The 20435-nt window shown below is 46.1% G+C and overlaps 1 protein-coding gene across 1 annotated transcript in view; it reads right to left on the reverse strand.

The window, feature by feature from the left end:
• SHANK1 (SH3 and multiple ankyrin repeat domains 1) overlaps positions 1-20435 on the reverse strand; it is a 618796-nt gene that overhangs the window by 105893 nt on the left and 492468 nt on the right. The gene's annotated exons all lie outside the window — the stretch shown is intronic.

The following is a 20435-nucleotide window of genomic DNA, read 5'->3' on the forward strand; positions in this document are numbered from 1 at the left end:
TTAATTAAACAAAGCCATTACAGGAAAAAAAACACTCCAAATCCATAATATAATAACAAAGCATTGATAAAAATGGTTAATACATTGCGTTCCTGCTGCCTGTACACAGCCATGTTGTGTGGCAGACCCATACTCTTTACACTGCTAGGGGTATATTTATTAAAGTGCAGGTTTTTAGAAGTGGAGATGTTGCCCATAGCAACCAAACAGATTCTAGCTATTATCTTCTAGAACAGGGGTGGGGAACCTTTTTTCTGCCGAGGGCCATTTTAATATATATAACATTATTCGAGGGCACGGGGCAGGTCACACCCCCTCCGTGTGACGCCACACGGGGCAGGGCCACGATCGCCGGTGATTACAGCAATGCTCGGAACATCTTGAGGATGCTTCGGGGAGCTGTAAGGGCAGCAGTTTGACCATCTGAAGCGTCCTAAGGAGGCTTCAGGCGGCCCTGCTGCATAGATTCTGGCTGCAGGGTGTCATTCTAAGCACCCTGCTAGCCAGATGAGGCTAGCAGAAGAAGCTCTGAGACTCAGACCAAATGATCCCGGGGGCCTTATACGGCCCCAAGGCCTGAGGTTCCCCATCCCTTTTCTAGAAGGTGCTAAGATAAATGATAAGTAGATTCTGATTGATTGCGTCCTAAGGAGGCTTCAGGCGGCCCTGCTGCATAGATTCTGGCTGCAGGGTGTCATTCTAAGCACCCTGCTAGCCAGATGAGGCTAGCAGAAGAAGCTCTGAGACTCAGACCAAATGATCCCGGGGGCCTTATACGGCCCCAAGGCCTGAGGTTCCCCATCCCTGTTCTAGAAGGTGCTAAGATAAATGATAAGTAGATTCTGATTGGTTGCTATGGGCAACATCTCTACTTCTAAAAACCAGCACTTAAAAATACCCCCTTGAATGTATGGGAAACTCATGACTATTGCAGTCAGTCACCCTCCTGGATACAACCCACTTGATGTGAAGATAACACATTTGCCTACTGGACCATCAAAGGGGGGACTCCTGAATAATGAGGCTCTGAGAGGAGTGGGTCACAAACTTCCTAGTGAAATATGTAGGACAAGGGGTTGGCGTGATGATGCAATTCTCAGAGAGCCACGTCATCTTGGCGCTGCCCCTTCTTATTAGGGGAAGGGTTGCATGGCCTAATGACACAAAATGGGCGACCCCTCCACCACAGGGATCACTTGCATCTCCCCTCTAAAGTTGGCAAATATGTGTTACTTTGATGCAATACATGGTCCACCAACGCCCCCCCTCCAATGCATGGTGGAACCAATTACAGAGGAGATGTTGCAAAAGAAGGTTGGTATGAAAGGAAACAATGGGCCTGTTTCTGATATAGATGCAATGCAGATTTACACGGAGCTGAGCAATTTTGTATTTTACTAAGCAAAGTGTGTAAGTCACACCGCGCATATCTGCCATTGTGTACGTACACAGTTGCGATTCCTGACGCAGAGAAATTGAAAATGTACTGGGCAGTGACTGGGAGGTGGCTATTCCAAGGCCTAGAGATGGTCCATCATATGGGTGTGTTATGGGAGTGTTGTAGGCGTTTCGCTGAACTAGTTGCGCACACAGACCCCTCATCAATCACATAGGAGGCCATATTCAGCTGGATAAAATATATTACACACAAATGCAGATGTATCCTGTTACATCTTGGCTCCATACGCATGTAGCGCACCATGCTAGTCGCGCTATGCTGTGGAGTATGGAGTCGCATCGTAACATACTGAAGCGCTGGAAAAGCCAGAGAGTGTAGTACAAGTTTCTGTCTACCAGATGTGGCTTTTCCTAAACTGCACTGCGCATGCGTACAAAAAGACAATGCAATGTCTGTATTACCACCTGCTCATTGGATGACTGAACCTGTCATTCGGTACGCTGTAGTTGTCATCGCTTGACAGCTGTTATTGTGTACTAAAGGATTAAATCATTTGGTGTTCAAGTCCTGAGTACACTTTTGAAAAACAATTTATACATGTGTTCTGCCATCATTATTACAGTGCTAGATACATGCACACCTCATTTTAGAAAAAGTAAGTGCCAGTCAATGCGATGTGCTACATTATTTTTGCAGGGATGTGCGGCACTCACACAGTGATGACATGCCTTGGAAATTAACAATTGGGTTTGAAGGGCACTGTATAAAACCTTCACTGAACTACAAGTCTCAGCCCAGTAAGAGGTATCATTAAATTACAAACTGACTGTGCATTTTATGCAGCACGATTGCGGCAATGTCGGCGCTACTGTTCCACTAGGAGTTTGTACATGTCACTACTCGACACTGCAGAAAGTGGTGTCCGTCGCTCACATGCTGCAGTGATTTCATGTCTTAGAAACTAGTAGTGGGGGTTGAGTGAAAAAGGGGTCTCTGGATTACAAACTGACTGTGGTTTTATGCTGCACACATGCAGTGCTGTTGGCACTATCAGCGCTGTCCCTGCTGCAGAGGCTGCCGGCTCAAGGGGATGCACATGGGATCTTGCAAAGCTTGCGAGATCCCATGCATGCCCAGTGGAGTCAGCCGGGAGGGGGACACAATGCATCAGCTCTAGGCTGATGCGCTCGTGCTCAAACAGGGATCACCAGAGGAGGTTTCCACTCCCCCGCCCCCACTGATGAGATGTTCATACAGTGGGGTAGGGACAGTGGGGTACGGAAGGTGCACTCGACCTGTGGGTGCAATGATGATGGGGGAGTGTTGGACTGTTTATGTGGTTGCTAGTGTGTGTGTTGTGAATGAGTGGAGAGGGGTGGACCAATGGAATGACAGAGGCAGACACAAGGTGGGAGTAAATGGTTTTATTGGAGTAGTCACAGTGCTTCTCCTATATAGTCCCGGGCAACAAGGTGGGTGTGGTGGTGGGTGAGAGAGGTGGGGGGGAGAGACTGGGGAGGTGGGTTGACCCTTTCAGGGGGCTCCTTTCCATGCGGTTCAATAGACCGGCACGTTACCCCTGCTGGACACTATGGTCGACAGTCTTGGGAGTCTCGGTGGCTGAGGGGGGGGAGAGCGAGAGGGGTATGGTGTGGTGGGTGGGTGTAGTGCACCTGGCGGCGTCCCACGTATGAATGAAAAGTATTATACCTACCGGTAGGTAAGGCCTGAGGTCGGTAGGCCGTAGGGGTGCTGCGTTGCTGCAATTTACTTGTTGACTGATTGAAGCTGCTGTGGTGGTATAATGAGTAGCTGTTGCAGCGGTCAGCGACCGGGTGGTGCTGGTGGTTGTGAATGCAGCAGTGGGGCTGTTGCTTGTGGGAACTGCCACTGGTGCCGGGTCACTGGGGTGGGTCCCCCTGTGAGAGCCGGGGGTGCGGTGTGGGTCACCCTTCTGGCAGGTAGATGGACTGCCCGGGATGGGCTTGATGTGTGACGATCTGTGGTCTGTATGGTTAGGGTGGAGGCGCTTGCAGCAGCAAGTGCGGGGGCGATGCAAATAGGACGGCTGAGGCCAACCGGAGTTCCCCGTGGGGATGAAGAAGGCAGAACCCCTGCCAAAATGCATTGAAGACCCCATACGCCCACATTCCAGACCCACGGCCCACGGCCTACTCCCACCGAAGCTCCTCATCCCCGCGGGGACCTCCGGTTGGCCTCAGCTTGTATGGTGTGGTGGGTGGGTGCACTACACCCACCCACTCACCACACCATTCCCCTCTTGCTCTCCCCCCCTCATCCACCGAGACTCCCAAGACTGTCGACCATAGGCCCTGATTCAGAGCCGGATGCTCTGACAGAGCGCTTGCTCTGAATCAGGGCCGTCCTTCTTGTTTTTCAGAGCGGCCTCCTGGCCGCTCGCATAGCTGTGGGTGATCACCCACAGCTATAGCGAGCGGCCAGGAAGATGGTCGCGATGGTCAAGACTATCGCGACCATCGGGTTTGCGATGAGACCCTTGTGGTAGACCCCAGAGTGCTTTCGGCTCTAACAGAGCCGAAAGCACTCCCACTGACATCACATGGGAACGCCATCTGGGCAGCCATACCCCCGGCCCACCCACCAAAGGGGTCGTGCTGTCACTCAACATCGACTGCACGCCCCCTTTGGTACGAGACCCAGAGCGACGGATTGCCTGTCGCTATCCGGGTCTCGCGCATGCGCTCAACGGAGCCGGCTCCGTCGTGCGCATGCGCACTGGGCCATCACACACCCGCTTGCGACCGCATAGCGCTCTCGAGCAGGTCTGAATCAGGCCCATAGTGTCCAGCAGGGGTAATGTGCCGGTCTATTGAACCGCATGGAAAGGAGCCCCCTGAAAGGGTCGACCCACCTCCCCAGTCTCTCCCCCCCACCTCTCTCACCCACCACCACACCCACCTTGTTGCCCGGGACTATATAGGAGAAGCACTGTGACTACTCCAATAAAACCATTTACTCCCACCTTGTGTCTACTTCTGTCATTCCATTGGTCCACCCCTCCCCACTCATTCACACCACATGCACTAGCAACCACATAAACAGTCCAACACTCCCCCATCATCATTGCACCCACAGGGCGAGCGCACCTTCCGTACCCCACCGTCTCTCGGCAAGGAGCTTGTACAACATGCCGCTACTCAACACATATCTGTAAGTGATGGTCGCTGCGGCACTGCAGAATGTGGTGTGATTTCATGTCCTGCGCACGCGTGCACTCCTATGCGTTAATATCTGGCATCATGCATCGTGCATCATGTGCCCTGTATGCTGCTATTGCAGTACGCTGTAGAAAATGGCTGTGAGGCAGCGGCCATATTCCAGGAGGGAGTTGCAGATTCTCCTTGAGCGGAGGGATTGGCCACTTCTCAGCAATGCTGAGAAACGCTGGCCATTTATAAATGGCAGGCGTGATATCCTGGCCCCAGCAGGCCCGGGATAGATAAATTCGGTCACTACAGCACCGCTTTAGTGACGGTGAGGAGGGATGTCCCATGGCTGCAGAGACTCAGACAGCGCCGACATTGCAGAAAGTGATGTCTGCAGCACACTGGAGCAGGAACAGACCAACAGTGCTGATAGTGCCACATGTGTGCAGCATAAAACGCACAGTTTGAAATCCAGAGACACCTCTTTCTTTTAGACCCCACTACTAGTTTCTAAGACATTAAATCACTACAGTATTTGAGCCCCGCACACCATTTTCTGCAGTGCCACAGCGACCGGCACTTATAGCTCTGTGTCGAGTAGCGACATGTTGTATAAGCTCCTTGCCGAGGCAAAGCAGGACGCAATAACGTTGAGATGTACAGTATGAACATCTCATTGGCCGGAGTGGGGGTGCGAAAACTCCCCCTCCGGCGATCCCTGGCTGAGCACACAGCACAACAGCTTAGTGCTGATGCACTGTGTCACACTCTTGGCCGGCTCCACTGGGCATGCGCGGGATCTCACAAGCATCGAGAGGGCCCATGTGCGGCCCCTCGAGCCAGCAGCCACCGCAGCAGGGACAGTGCTGACAGTGCCGCAAGTGTGCAGCATAAAACGCACAGTCAGTTTGTAATCCAGAGACACCTCTTTCATACAGACCTCACCACTAGTTTCTAAGACATGAAATCACTACATTATGTGAGCACATCCACACCACTTTCTGCAGTGCTGCAGCGACTGGAACTTATGGCTGTGTCGAGTAGTGACATGTTGTACAAGTTCCTTGTGGCACAGCAATGCCGACATTGCCACAAGTGTACGGCATAAAACGCATAATCAGTTAGTAATCCAGAGACACCTTTTTCTGGGTTGAGACTTGTAGTTCATTGATGGTTTTATGCACCGCTACCCAGAACCCACTACTAGTTTCTCTGCAATACTCTACAGTATGTGATTGGCCCATCTGTCAGGGATTACTGTCCATTGTACTGTACTCTGTAGTGCCATACTGTATCCATCCACTGCTGTATTATTCACCACTGTGGAGCACTGGCTACCCAGTGTTGAAGCTGTGTATTGCATGCCGTAGATGTTGTCAAGTCTCACTGCGCCTTACCGCGCTCATGCCGCGACTTAGAAACCTGTATGGCGCACTGAGCAAAGATATAGCAGCCGGACACATCTGTATTAGCTCCCTATTCACTTTCCATATATCGTAGATGACAGATTTGTAATCTAATCTGTTTCATTTTGTAGAAAAGACAAATAAAGTTGCAGAAATTTGAAGATTTCAGAGACACTTTGTGCTGAGCTGGTGCATCCAGACACCTATGATGAGTGATACTATTTTAGCGAACAAGGAGCACTACAATTCCCTCCATTTTACTGAATATAATTACATTTTACATAATCTACTTTAATAAGTATTAATTGATAAAGCTGGGAGAATAAACATAGCTGATAAGAATGACATCTAACATGCAGTAGAACTGTATTATACTAATGGCCAGTACTGAAATATAGGGACATTATCACTGACATGCATTTCAGTTTAAGGGGGGTATTCATGAAAGCTTGGAAAGAGGTAAAATTGTAAGAGAAAAAGTACCAACCAATCAGCTCCTGTCACGTTACAGGCTGTGGGCCTGATTCAGAGCCGCTCGTAAGCGGCCGCTCGTTCGCTCCGAGCGATGTTCGCACATCTGCGCATGCGTATGGGTCGTAATGCGCATGCGCAACCAGTCATTGTGGTCGGAAATCGTGTGTTCGCAAAATAGCGAGTGCCTGCTAATTTGAGTGACAGGATGAGGCGTTGTGGGTGGTAACAGGGGAAGGTGCTTGAAAACGGGGAGTGGAGATCTGAACGCAGGCGTGCCAAACGGTCAAAACGGGCGTTTTAAGGGTGTGCATAATTAACAAAGCAGCGTCATCGGCCACGTCACTTGGTTGTCTCTTAGCCTGAACTGTTCGCATGATTGCGGTAGGAAAATTCAACCACAAGCACTGCGAGCAGTTCAGACGCCTTTCGATGTACTCGATTAATCTAATAAATAGCGGAGATTACGTATGATGCGAGCGGCCAGGCGGGCGTTTTTACAAAATAGCGAGCGCATATTTCGTTCGCTCACTCAGACATAGAGGCGTCAACAGACCGCAAAGAGCGAGCGCTCTATTTAAATATCCGGCCCCTTTTTCTGAACGAGCGAGTGCAAATAGCGTCCGGCTCTGAATCAGGCCCTGTGTTTGAAAAATGACAGGACTTGATTGGTTGGTACTTTATATTTCACAATTTTATCTATCTCCAATATTTCATGAATACCCCCCTAAATCTTTAAATTTGAAAACCAGGGAAATGTGACTACTACGAAACTTGGTTGCTTGCACAGGAGTAACTCTGGACTTCAGGCAATAAGCTAAATACTGAAATTCTTGCATGAAGACCTGGATTTTCAATATATCATATATACTATCTGTAATCAGGACCTAGGCAATATTTCACCCACTGCCCCTGCGCTCTCCAATTCATAATATACCATGCTCTAGTGCATACCTACCGACTTTTAGGCTGCCCCCTCCGGGAGGGGGCAGCCAGGTCGGCTCTCTCCTCACAGCAAGTGGTCGGATATTACATGCACTGTAAATCGGGAGGGGGGGCTACGATGATGTGATTCGGTGCGAATTGTGTCATCGCCCTCCCTGGACTGCCCACTTTTGCTCAGTAAATGGGGGGCCATGGGGGTTGTGAATGGCCACGGCGGGGGTGAGAGCTGGCGGCAGCCGGTTCTGGGAGACTTGTCTAGTCTTCCGGGTGGTCGGGAGTGACACGCGATTTTCAGGAGGCTCCCGGCCATTTCAGGAGAGTAAGTAATTATGCTCAAGTGTCCCCAATTTATAATGTGCCACACAGCAGTGTCCTAAATTCATAATATACTATATAGAAATGCCCCAACTAATATGCCACACAGCAGCAGAAACTCAAAATCATAATTTACCTTATAACACTGCCCAAATTCATCATACTGTATGCCACAAGTTCAATATATGCCACACAGATGTATTTCCACTTCATAATTATGCTACACATCAATGCCTCCACTACATAAAACATGCCAAACATTTGTGCCCCAATACATTATTTTCCACACAACTGTGCCCTAAATGAATTGTATGCTACATTGCTGTGAACTATGTTGCACAATGTTGCCACAAATTCTTTATACATACAGCTGTGCTCCCAATACATTATACCACACATCCATGCCCCAATGCATATTTATGCCACACATCTGTGCCCCAATATATGTCAGCACCCATTAACCCCCCCCACACACACTCTGCCAGCACTCATTAACACACGCACACTAACCCTTTCAGCACTCGTTAACACACACACACACTCTGCCAGTACTCTTAACTGCCCCCACACACACCTACTAACCCTTTCAGCACTCATTAACACACACACTAGCTCTGTTACTACTCTTAACCCCCCCCTACACACACGCAGACACCCTGCCAGTACTCATTAACACACACACTAAAACTTTCAGCACTCATTAACACACACACGCCAGGCCATGACTCATTAACCCCACACACACAGACACCGTGCCAGCACTCATTAACACACACACAGACACCGTGCCAGCACTCATTAACACACACACAGACACCGTGCCATCACTCATTAACACACACACAAACAGGTTAACCATTTCAGCACTCGTTGACACACACCCTTCCAGGACTCACTAAGCCCCCCACACACACACACACACAAACAAACATGCACACACTGTCAGTGCTCACACACACCCTGCCAGCACTCATTAATCGCCCCCCACACACACACATACACCCTGCCAACACTCATTAACCCCCCACACACACTCACCTTGCCAGCACTCATTAATCCACCCCACACACACACAAACACACACACCCTGCCAACACTCATTAACCCCCCACACACACACCCCGGCAGCACTCAGTAAAACACATACACACACACACACACACACACTAACCCTGTCAGCATTGAATAAAACCACCCCCACACACACACTAACCCTGTCAGTACTCAGTAAAACAATCACAACAAAAACACACACACTAACCCTGCCTACACTCATTAACAAACACATACACAAGTCCCCACCCCCTACATACATACACACACAACCACCCAATAATCCTATCTTCTCACCAAAAAGTCATATACCTTACCAGGCTCCATTCAGCAGCAGCTCCTCATGTTGTCTAGGGGGGCAGAGGTTCTTAAGTGAGTGACAGGCTGGGACGCAGGGGAAAGGAGAGTACTAGAGGAGAGGAAATGGGCGGCCACCACTGCTGCTGACTCTACCAGCACTGAGGTCACTGGTTCAATTCCCACCAAGGCCCTAGCTGTTTGGGATGTGTATATTCTCCCCATGTTTGCGTGGGTATCCTCTGGGTACTCCGATTCCCATAAAGCAAATACTGCATACTGGTAAATTAATTGGCTTCTGACAAAATAAATAACCCTAGTGTGTGTGTAGCAGTGGAAGGGAATATTGATTGTAAGCTCTACTGGGACAGGGACAGATGTGAATGAGTAAAGATTTGCTGTGAAGCGCTGCAGAATATATGTGTGCTATATAAATAACTTTATAGATATATAATGATATTTGCACTTCGATATCCCATCAGAGCAGGGGCGTCGGAACGATTTTATGTTGGGGGGGGGGCAATATATAATTTAATTTTGGTGGCATATAGGCGCCGGAGCACCATAGTGGAGCAGTAGGAGGCAGGGACTGGAGCAGCGTCAGAGGACCGTCAGGAGCTACACTTTATAGCAATAGGCTGCACAGCCGCAGCACTGCACGGAGGAGAAGGTGTAATGTGCAGTCTTTTAACTTAACGACCGCACATTACATATCCTAAATGCAGTGCTTTGCAGCCTATTGCTATATAGCACAGCCCCTGACCGCCTATGGCCTCCGCTCCGCTGGCCCCTTTCAAATGATTGGGGGGGGGGGGGTCTAAAACGTTTTACAGAATACTGTTGAGCAAGGGACTTTTTAAGTTATGAGGGGGCCCGAGTGCCAATTTCCTTGGGGCCCCTCCTTTCTGAAAATATGACACATTCACAGTGCCAGCTTCCTTGTTATCTTTCGAGAATGTTCCATATTTCTGGCAATATCTCTGTAATATGATGCCAGCGCCATGTTTCCAGAGATTTCTCCAGAAAAATGGAGCCAGTGCCATACTGTACTTTAAAATAAATAAGTGGAATAATGGCACAGGCAGTTGCCCTGTAAGTCTCTACAATGGATGCAGGGTGTGCTGACTTGTCCCCTTCACTCAGGGGATTTTGTGGACTGCGGCCATTTTAGGTACACAGCTGTGTTGGGCTGCACTTAAAGAGATCAATGCCGGCTTTATTCACTTGACACAATACAAAAAGCATTTGCAGTGTATCCCTATATTGTTTGAATTAAGAAAAAATAGTTAACGCACATGATAGGGCTTTCTCTTTATTCTGCTGGAAATATATAAAAGTTGTATAGACATATTAAAGAGGGTCTCATACAAGTGAATTGGTATCCTGGAGGATATGAAAAAATCAGTTCACGTGGAAGAAGTGTCACAGCACAGGGAAGCTACAATGGTCAATAAAACTGGGGTTTGTGTGATTACAGATGGGTAAACTAAGTGTAAAACTCCGCCTGCACAACCACACACAAACAGTAAGGCACTAGGGGTCTATTTCTTATCACTAATAAGCCTGATACACAGGCGGAAATGCCAGTTTCCGCATGTTTTAAGAAACTGACTCATTCATTATTAGGGTCCCAATAGGGCTGCCTAATATTCAGCAAACTTTAGATGGTGCTTGTTCCTGGAGCCCCACTCCTTCCGATGAGAAGAAGATCCGGTGTTACAAAGAGGGATCTGAGAGGATTCCTCCGCCGCCTCCTCACAGCTTAACCTTTGGCTATGCACATGCGTGACCTCAGCTCACACATGTTCAGTCGGCTGGGAAGTCTGCAATGAGTAAAACTGCTACTTCTGTAGTAGTGTTTATGAAATCGGGGACAGATGCTTTTTGGAGCAGATGTTACTGTCCCAGAACAATGTTGAATTGTGCCGTTAATTAAGTATCTCCTGCCTCAATTCAAAGCGAGTTAGATACTTAATCAGTGGGGCCATTCAGCCCCCGATAATGAATATGCTCTTAAGTAACCAATTCATATTATCTATTATATAATGCACAAACCCAATGTATAAAATCAATAAAAATGCAAAACAATCAAGAGAAACGACTGCAGCTCATTAACTAGGTCCCGCAGTACCAAACGCAAGGATAAGGAGGATGCTCTGATGAAACCGCCCCTTAGTAAGCTGTCAATCATCAGGATTGACAGCCTTATACATATTCCCACCAGGAAGTACACTCTAATCTCACCTCCATGCCAGCTACTAGTACACATGAAAGCTCACTACTTGGATCCCAGCACCACAAGCCGCACATCTCTTGTCCCTGGGGCATAAACTTACAATAAGTGCCATTGTGATGCTCCAAGAAGTCGCTTTAGGCAGCCAGCCCTGAACGTTCTACACAGTTACCAGTATAGAATAAAAAACAGTCTGCCTCTTTGGCATTCGGTCACACTGACTCTGGCAACTGGATAGCAATAGCTGCCAGCATTTCTGCTCGCACCCTCCTGAGGTGGCCAGCAGAAATGTGCTATAAGTCCATGGTTTGGGTGCCCTAACCAGGACTTTAGATGGGGTTAGCCATTTTACACAGCTAAACCCGGTCTAATTGGGCACGACAAGAGTGATAATTAATGGGTGCCCAAAACAACTGAATTGCTAAATTGGTCACCCATTAATTAGCGCGCCTAAAAAAAAAAAAAAAAAAAAAAAGAATTCAATCTCCCCTTAAAGTGACTGATTTGTAAATAGGTTGAAAAAAATGGTGTGAAAAATAACAGTATTAGAAGAAAGGTCAATAATGTAAACAAAAAAAGTTGTGTACAAATGTCCCTGTCATTTGGACAATTTTCCATTGGTTTTGCAATGCGAAAATTTACTAAAGGTAAAACCGAAGTGAATCGTCCAAATCAATTACTTTAGAATATCGGACCAACTATTAATTATTTTTCATATATAAGTATACAAACCACAGATTTACTAACCATCAGTTTGCAAACTGACCAAAAACTGATCACAAAACGATCAACTGGTCCAAATAATAGAGCACCCACTAACAAGTGCATTGGAGATTCCTTTGTGTCTTTTTATTGCAAAGCTAAAAATACAGCAATGTTACCTCATGTAGGATAGGTGCTTGAAGGATGTCTATACCGGCAATTATTTAAAAATAAAAAAATACAATTGAAAACGTTTGACAAAATAGGTTTTACTCTGCCTGTCGAAATACATTGGGCTCTATTTACTACAATCCGCGTTTTGATTGCAGACTGTAGTGTGATATTACCAACTGAATTCGCATTGCGAATTCAGCCAATATCGAAGGGATTTACTAAAGATCCCTTGCAGGGACAGAGCTTGCGATAAAGCTCTGTCCCTGCAAATCCCCTCCGCACACTTTTCGCAAAAAATACCGTGACAAGTGCCCACGCATGTGCCGACCAGCCGCCGTTAAGCCCCGCTCCCAGTTGCTAAGCCCCGCCCCCCGCAATCGCGACCCCCCCTCACTTAATTGCACTTACCTGTAGTGATCGGGACTCCGGTGATGTCCTCCATGGCTCCAGTCAGCTGAAATCTCATCCTGCACTGGGACCCGGTCACTTAATGACCGGGTCCCAGTGCAGGATGGGAGCCCAGTTGACCACAGGGAGGAGATCTTTGGTCCCTGGACTCAGGTAAGTTATTTTTTTTAGGAGCCAGGATGAAATCCTAGGAGCCAGACCAATGTCCCCGCCAAAAAATTACAGGTGTGAGTAAGGAGCACAGCTCCACAAAATGGTCACAGTTGAATGGATACAGTAAAATGGAGGCCCCCTCACTGCTCTGCACAGCTTCTCTGCTCCACCCTCCAGTCATAACGGACCACATTTCACATAAAACAATGGTGCCAAAAAGTACAACAACCCCCCCTCCATCCCTCATGGTCACACCACTATCCCTCTGAAGCTGCTCCGCAATCCCTGGCCACACATAGACCCTACTACCGGAGCGCTCTATGCAGCCGGAGATAGGAGACAGTAGACAGTTGGGACGCACAGGCGGATCAGCATAGACTGGGACAGACAGCAGGGATCAGAGCAGGCCAGGATGGAGAGGAGCCAACAGCGCAGGCCGGGACGGACAAAGGCATAGCAGTCACCGCAGGCGACACTCAGCACATGCACTCCTGTGCATGATATGAACACCGCAATACTGTAGGCATGAAACTCCACTAGATCTGATGAGGATCTGCTTCCTTCCTCACTGCAAAATCTGGTAGCCAGGCAGCAAAATCTGGTAGCCATGGCGACCTGGCCCCCGGGATTTGTCGAGCCCTGGTTTAGACCGCACAGCTTATCACTGGGGCCGACTCCGGGCTCTGCTCTGCCTGTTAGAGCGGAGAAGGAGTATGGTAACCGGGGGACACCCTGGATAACGCCACCTCCAGGTGGTGTTATTATCACAGGGCTTCCCCCAGCATTTTTTTCACTATTTATTTTTAGTAACTACCAGGCAGATGGCATTTCCCATTAGAATGTTGGGAATTTGCGATCTGATTATTAAAAATAAGTGATAATTAGGGATAGGAGTAGAATTTTACGAATTCTACTCCAATTGCCCTTTAGTAACTTTAGGTGAAACTAAAATAACGTGAAAACACCCTTTTTCACTTTATTTTAGTAAAAATAATGATAATAAATAGAGCCCATTATGTGAAACATTGCACAAAATCAGTATACCCAATTTGGTGCACTTTTACAAAATATATTGTGTTTTGTGTTAAACATATTTTCGAACAACAATAAACATTTAAATGGTAAGTACGCTGATATGTAAACTTATTGTCAGCAAATAATTGGACATTATAGGAAGTGAGGCTGGGGATGCGTCCTCAGGTTTACGAGTGTGGGTCCTCTCTGCTCCCCCTCCTCTCTCCCTCCATATAAACAAATAACAACTAACACAAAGAAAACAGACAAGACAAACAAGCACTGAAAAAGAAAACCTACACTAACACTACACCCTCTCACAGACACGCTACAGGCACACACAAATACGCAAGTCTGACAAGATGAAAAATAAAAATGACACCAGACAAAAAAATAAGAAACTTTTACATGAGACAATTACTACACAGAAAACAACAGGAAACCGCAGTAACACTCACCAAACTTCTCTAACAAATCACCTCTCACCTACTACCTTCAACCGCCAAACTACACCCTCACCGTGTGGCAATGCTTGTTCTGGTGGGGGCAGGTTGATTGGGGCCTTGTGATGTAGAAATTGCATGTGGTATGTTTTATCCTATAGAAAACCAACGGGAAGTTTTGGTCTATTTGTGGTCTATTTTTGGACAGTTTTGTTGTAGTTTTTGTCGTTTGTTTTCATCGGGAATGTCAGTGAACAATTAATGTTAGTATAAAAATGTTAGGATTGTAGCGTCTCTGGCCAACTTTACACTTTACAGAGCAGCTGTAGTTCTCTCCTTTGTTGTCTGGTATTATCAACATTACCGTACTTTGTTAATGAGGCAGCATAACTTAACATTTTCTTGAAGTATACATCTTAGTTGCAGAGTTGCATTTCTGTACTGGTTTTATTTCTGTTTACTGTATCTCCATTTTATTAGTTGCCACTTATGATAACACTCAGCAGCGCCCATAAATATTGTGCTACTATAGATTGCACCACTTTCATACCTTATATATACAGTACTAAGAAACACAAGTGAATTGGAAATGCAAATATCACCAATATAAAGTAATCTTACATACAGTAATGGAGAAATCAATTTTATGTATCTGGAAACAATTTATTTTTTTAAATGAATTTCCAACATATTTCTGCTAATATATCATACGGTTCCACTACTCCCCGAAGATCCTGCTGGTTGATATAGGTGCCTCAAGGCAGAACACTCTAGAGTATCACATTTATTCAAAGGAAAAGCATGGCAGTAGTTTAGTTGAAGTGCGTACAGATGTGCCCAAGTTCATTATGGCTGATCGCGCCACAAACGTGCACGCACATCTCACTGTGTGACACGATACACTATAACGCATCCCTTTCAATCCTATGGAGACCCGAATGCACATCTCCGATCACTGGAGTACGTCTTCCATTCATTCCTATGGAGACGCAAATGCGCGTCTCCGATCGCGGAAGTCAGTCTCGCGCCTCGCATGGCGCAATTCACTGTGCTACAGGCAAGTATGTAGCTGGACATATCTGACATATCTGTAACTTCATTTATCCAGTGTATTTATTTTGTAATAGGACAGGCAACAGTATGATATGGTCAGCAAACTACCATAAAATGCCACAACTTGAAATGTTGCAGTCAGTTGTAAACTTTCTTATTTAATGTTGTATATTTATTCTTTAATTATCATAATACTTGGACCTGTCATTTCAAAATAAATGAAAGAAAACTATTAAAACATAAGAAATCATGCTATTGTAGCCTGGAACAATGGCAGATCCAGGACGTCCCTCGAACGGTCCCATTTAAGTGGTCTCTACAGCCAACCCTGCAATATAAAGCTGGGTACACACTGACAGATATATTGGCCGATCAATTGCTTGGCCAATATAACAGGTGCCCGTCGGCCAGTGTGTACCAGCTATATGTCTGTACGTCGTTCACAGACATATCACGTCGGCTGTGCTGCAGAGTTGATGGACAGATATATCTGCAGATATATCTGTCCATCAGCAAGTGTGTACGGACAATCAGCCAATTGCCCGTACACATGCAACGGCAGCCGCAGGGAGGGGGTCGCAGCGCAACACCCGGCCACTGGACCGGCGGCTGCTTGGACGATGATAGTCGTTCAGTGTATATGAACGACCATCATCCACAGATATGGCCACAGCTTCAGATAAGTAAAGTTGCTAGGTGAAACCCTCTAATGTAGGAGACTGGGGTCCTGAATAACTGATAAGGCCAGCAATTTTCACATCTCAGGAAGTATAAACTTACCTTACAGAATGGATAGGCAACAGCTGTAGTAATAAGAGCACAAAATAGGTTTTACCAAGAGAGAACGCAATAACAAAAATACTATGGTACTGACTTTAGGAGGACAGTAATTCTTAACAATTGAATGCAAATACAGGTTGAGTCTCCCATATCCAAAATGCTTGGGACCAGGGGTATTTTGGATAACGGAATATTCCGTATTTTGGAATAATTGCATATCATAATGAAATATCTTGGGAATGGGACCCCAATATACACACAGAATGCATATATGTGTTATATGCACCTTATACACATAGCCTGCAGCTCATTTTATACAATATTTTCAATAATTTTGTGGCTCAAGCAAAGTTTGGGTACATACATGAAATAAATTTATGTTTCATTTACACCCTATACACACAGCCTGAATGTAATTTTATACCATATTTTTAATAATTTGTGCCTTAGACAAAGTTTGTGTACATTGAACCATCAAAAATCAAAGGTTTTATTATCTCAGTCATTCGGAATTCCGTATTTCGGAATATTTGGATATGGGAGACTCAACCTGTACATGTAATGCAGCTCTCTCAGGACTTTCAGTTCATGTAATAATAATAATAATAATAATAATAATAATGTAAAACTAAACAGCTTCAATGTTTTCTGTCATTTATCCCACTTAACTACGTTATCCACGAAATGGTGTTAGGGTTCTTCAAACTTTTTGTTTGCGAGTGTGCGAGTACTGTCTGTATCTTAATATTATCTTTACAAACAGACTGCATGTGCTATTGGGCCCAGAGCCGTAACTAGACTTTTTGGTGCCCTGTGCCAGAAAGAGAATTGGCGCCCCCCTTTTTTTCAAAGGGACATAATGCACCCAAAAAAGGGCCATGGCCTCATGGGGAAGGGCCAGGGAAGAGATAGGAGAGGCCAGGAGATGCTGGGGATGAAATAAGAGGAAGCTACAAGCAAGAATGATAATAAACAGAAATTTGACAGGCCCAAACAGCTACCCCTGACCTGTGGTGCCCTGTGCGATGGCACCGGCCGCACTACCCTAGCTATGGCCCGATTGGGCCCTTTGTGTCCGGGCATGCTGGCACTTGTTGTCCACATGTACCTGCATGCAGGGGTAGGTTTGCTGTTACCTGAAGTTTTCCTGTAAAGTTAAAATATTATGATATATTTTTTACACATTAACCCCACACCTGCCACCACCAGGGGTGCGGGGAATAGCCCGGGGCTGGTAGTTTTTTGGGGAGAAGAGGCCCCATTTTATTTTTGAGCTGACCAGATTGGTGCTGTGAGTCCCCATACTATGGTATTATCGCCCCCTCCCTTACCGCCATGGCTGGTATAGCCTGGTGCTAGTTATTGGATAATAGGGAGAATCCCATGCCATTTTTTCTCCCCTATTCTTTCTGTACCAGCCCAGGCTGAGAGCTCGAGGACTTGTTATGGATTTTTTTTGGGGGGGGGGTAACCTTTTTTTTTTAAATGTAACCTTTTCTATACAATGTTACCCTAACAAAGTCTGTCTGTGCAGTGCTACCATTTGGACAGGATTGCCGTCGTGTTTGTACTTCTCATTGGCGTTGGTTTTGAACTGAAAGATCAAAAACGATGGCATTTAGAGTAGCAAAAAACAAGTGACATCGCCATCGGATTTCAATTGAAGCTGAAACCCGATGGTTAATAAATATCGATTTTTAAGACATCAAAACAAAGTCGATGTCCGTCGGTATTGGTTTAGAATGCAGCCATCCTTCCCCAGTACCTGCTGCCTGTTAGGCTCACCTCTGTCCTGCAAAGAAGGTGGTGCCCTGGGACTGTATGCACAGCGGTATAGTTACTGGTTATTCTGCAGCATTGTTTGTTAAAAACCAATTTGTGAAAGCATGTTTTTATTTATAGCAGGGATCTTGCAATAATAATGATTTTGCAGAAACGGACATTGTTTATTTTAAAAAATAAAATAACTGTGTTGTTCTTCAACTGAGATCGCACCAAACTGAAATATTTAGGATATAGGGAATCTAAGGCAAACAATGAAACTTAAATAGCTGTATATCTTGAATTAGGATTGTCCGTTAAGTGAGCAATGTTGAAAAACAATATTACAGAGTGAACATATAACATACTCTGTGACCATTGATGGTTAACCCACCGATGACCATCCTTACACCAGTTAAAAAGATGTCCAGTATCTGGATCTAATATATATTAGAGTTACAAGCTTTTTATTTTCATATTCATGAACAAAGTCCCGTAGAGAGCAGGTCCGGGCCCCGGTTATTTTTGGGGTGTTTGGCCTAATCACGGGAGGCATGTCCACGCCCACTTAGGGATGAAAATATTTGAAAAAAATATTTGCAGCATTGCGGCGTGCGGGAGAGGGGGGCGCTGTGAGCCCCTCAGCCAGGGGCAAATCTAAGGGGGGGGACACAATCATTGTGATTGCTCCCCCCCACCTTCCGCACAGGCAGAGGAGACTGCTGCAACCCAAGCCCGGGTAATTAGTGCCTGCTCCCTCCTCTCTGTGTCCTGCCTCATATGCCCCTTTTCTACGCCTAAGCCTCCCATCATGCCCCTTATATGCATCAGTCTTCTCATGCCCCTTTATATGCCTGAGTACCTTTGTGCTGCTCTATATGGCTCAAAGCCTTATCATGCCCCTTTATATACCAGATTAGTAGCAACCCTAATGAAGCCACATCCAAAAAATAGATGTACTGTATACATAAATGTAAGTGCAGAAGAACCATAACAACGAGTGGACATGTATGAATGATGTTTCACTTTTCATCTATACCCTGCACTACATCACTGACCCCTCCTATTCCCTGCACTACCTCCCCACATTACATCACTACACTACCTCAATAACACCTATATACACAGCACTACTTACAAATCCTACAATGCTGCCTATACAGTACATCTCTGGCCTTGCTATTTTCTGAACTAAGGGCCGGATTCAGAGATGAATGCTATGCCGTTGTTTTAGCAGATAAGCGATTATCGGCCGCCTGTGCATGTGTCTGAGTTGCACTGCGCTTGCCTCAAGGTAAATAACAATAGTCGCTCGCTGCCATATTTATTCACAGTGTGATTGAAAGTCAGGGAGCATTTGGGAGTGGTAACGGGGGGAGTGTCGGCTAAAAACGCAGGCGCGTCTCAACCAATTTAGGGGGGTTTCACATCCTGCGTCTGCGATCTCGTATGCAAGTAATATGGTTTTGGCATCTCAGTTCCAGCGACCATTCTGTGTAACCATAGAGTTACTCAGGGCTGTTAACATGGAACGATCTGCAGCCGTCATTGCAATACATTCCCCCCCAATACACTACGCTATGGGCCTGATTTATTACGGATCGCAACTGTGATTACGCACGCAGACGGCCTATTGTTGTGCTCTGCGCATGCGTATGCACTGCATGTACGCGAAGGCATCACTGCGATTGTACTGCAACAGCAGTGACCACCCAGACCCATTGCAGAGCGGTTGACATGAAGTGGGCGTTTGGGGGTGTTTCCCGGGGGGGGGGGCGGCGAAACGCAGGCATGCCAGTGTGTTTGTATGCCGTTACAGGGGAACTAGAGCAATGACCCCTCTATACCCCACACTACATTGTACTACATCACTGCAATACCTCCCTGCAGTACATAACTACACTATATTCCCCCTATATACTGTATGATGCACTACATACTGTAACTGACCCATTTATACACTACATACTACTACAGTACTACCCACTTGTTCATCAAAGCATAACCTTCCACCACATAACCGTGTCACCTAGTCTCTGTCCCTCCTGCCTCAGCCATCTCTACCTTGCTTACTTCCTGCACTCAGGTCCCTCTCTACACACTCATCCCTCATGTCATCTGTCTGTCTCCCCTCTCCCCCAAATTGTCTCACAGCCTTCTTCTCTAGTACTTCTATGACAGCCTTCACCTTCCCAGCTGTATTGTGTATGGAGAATTGTGTTGCTAATTGTTACTTGTGCTCTGTTTATATTTTGGTTACTGTATTGTAATATAACGTTCTGTACACCCTGTACTGTATGTACGGCGCTGCGGACCACTTGTGGCGCCCTATAAATAAAATGTAATAAAATAATAATAATACAGTACATCACTGCACTACCTACCCACTATATCCCTGCACTACATCTCTTCAAACCCCTACATTTAGCATATATAAAACACTACAGCAGAATAATTACATCAAAATATGCATTAGTTACTATCATACAGTAAATGGAAAAACATATAAATGTAACATTGTGGTACACTCTTACGCTCAGCACAAATAACATACCTGCCTTTAGAATTCAGACCACGCAGCTGCTGGTGTCAGGTATTATAGCTCTTCCACCCAGCGACATATCAATAATAACATCTGAC

Source organism: Taudactylus pleione, unplaced genomic scaffold (genome assembly GCF_031769625.1).
Source record: "Taudactylus pleione unplaced genomic scaffold, aTauple2 ptg000301l, whole genome shotgun sequence".
Lineage (NCBI taxonomy): Eukaryota > Metazoa > Chordata > Amphibia > Anura > Myobatrachidae > Taudactylus > Taudactylus pleione.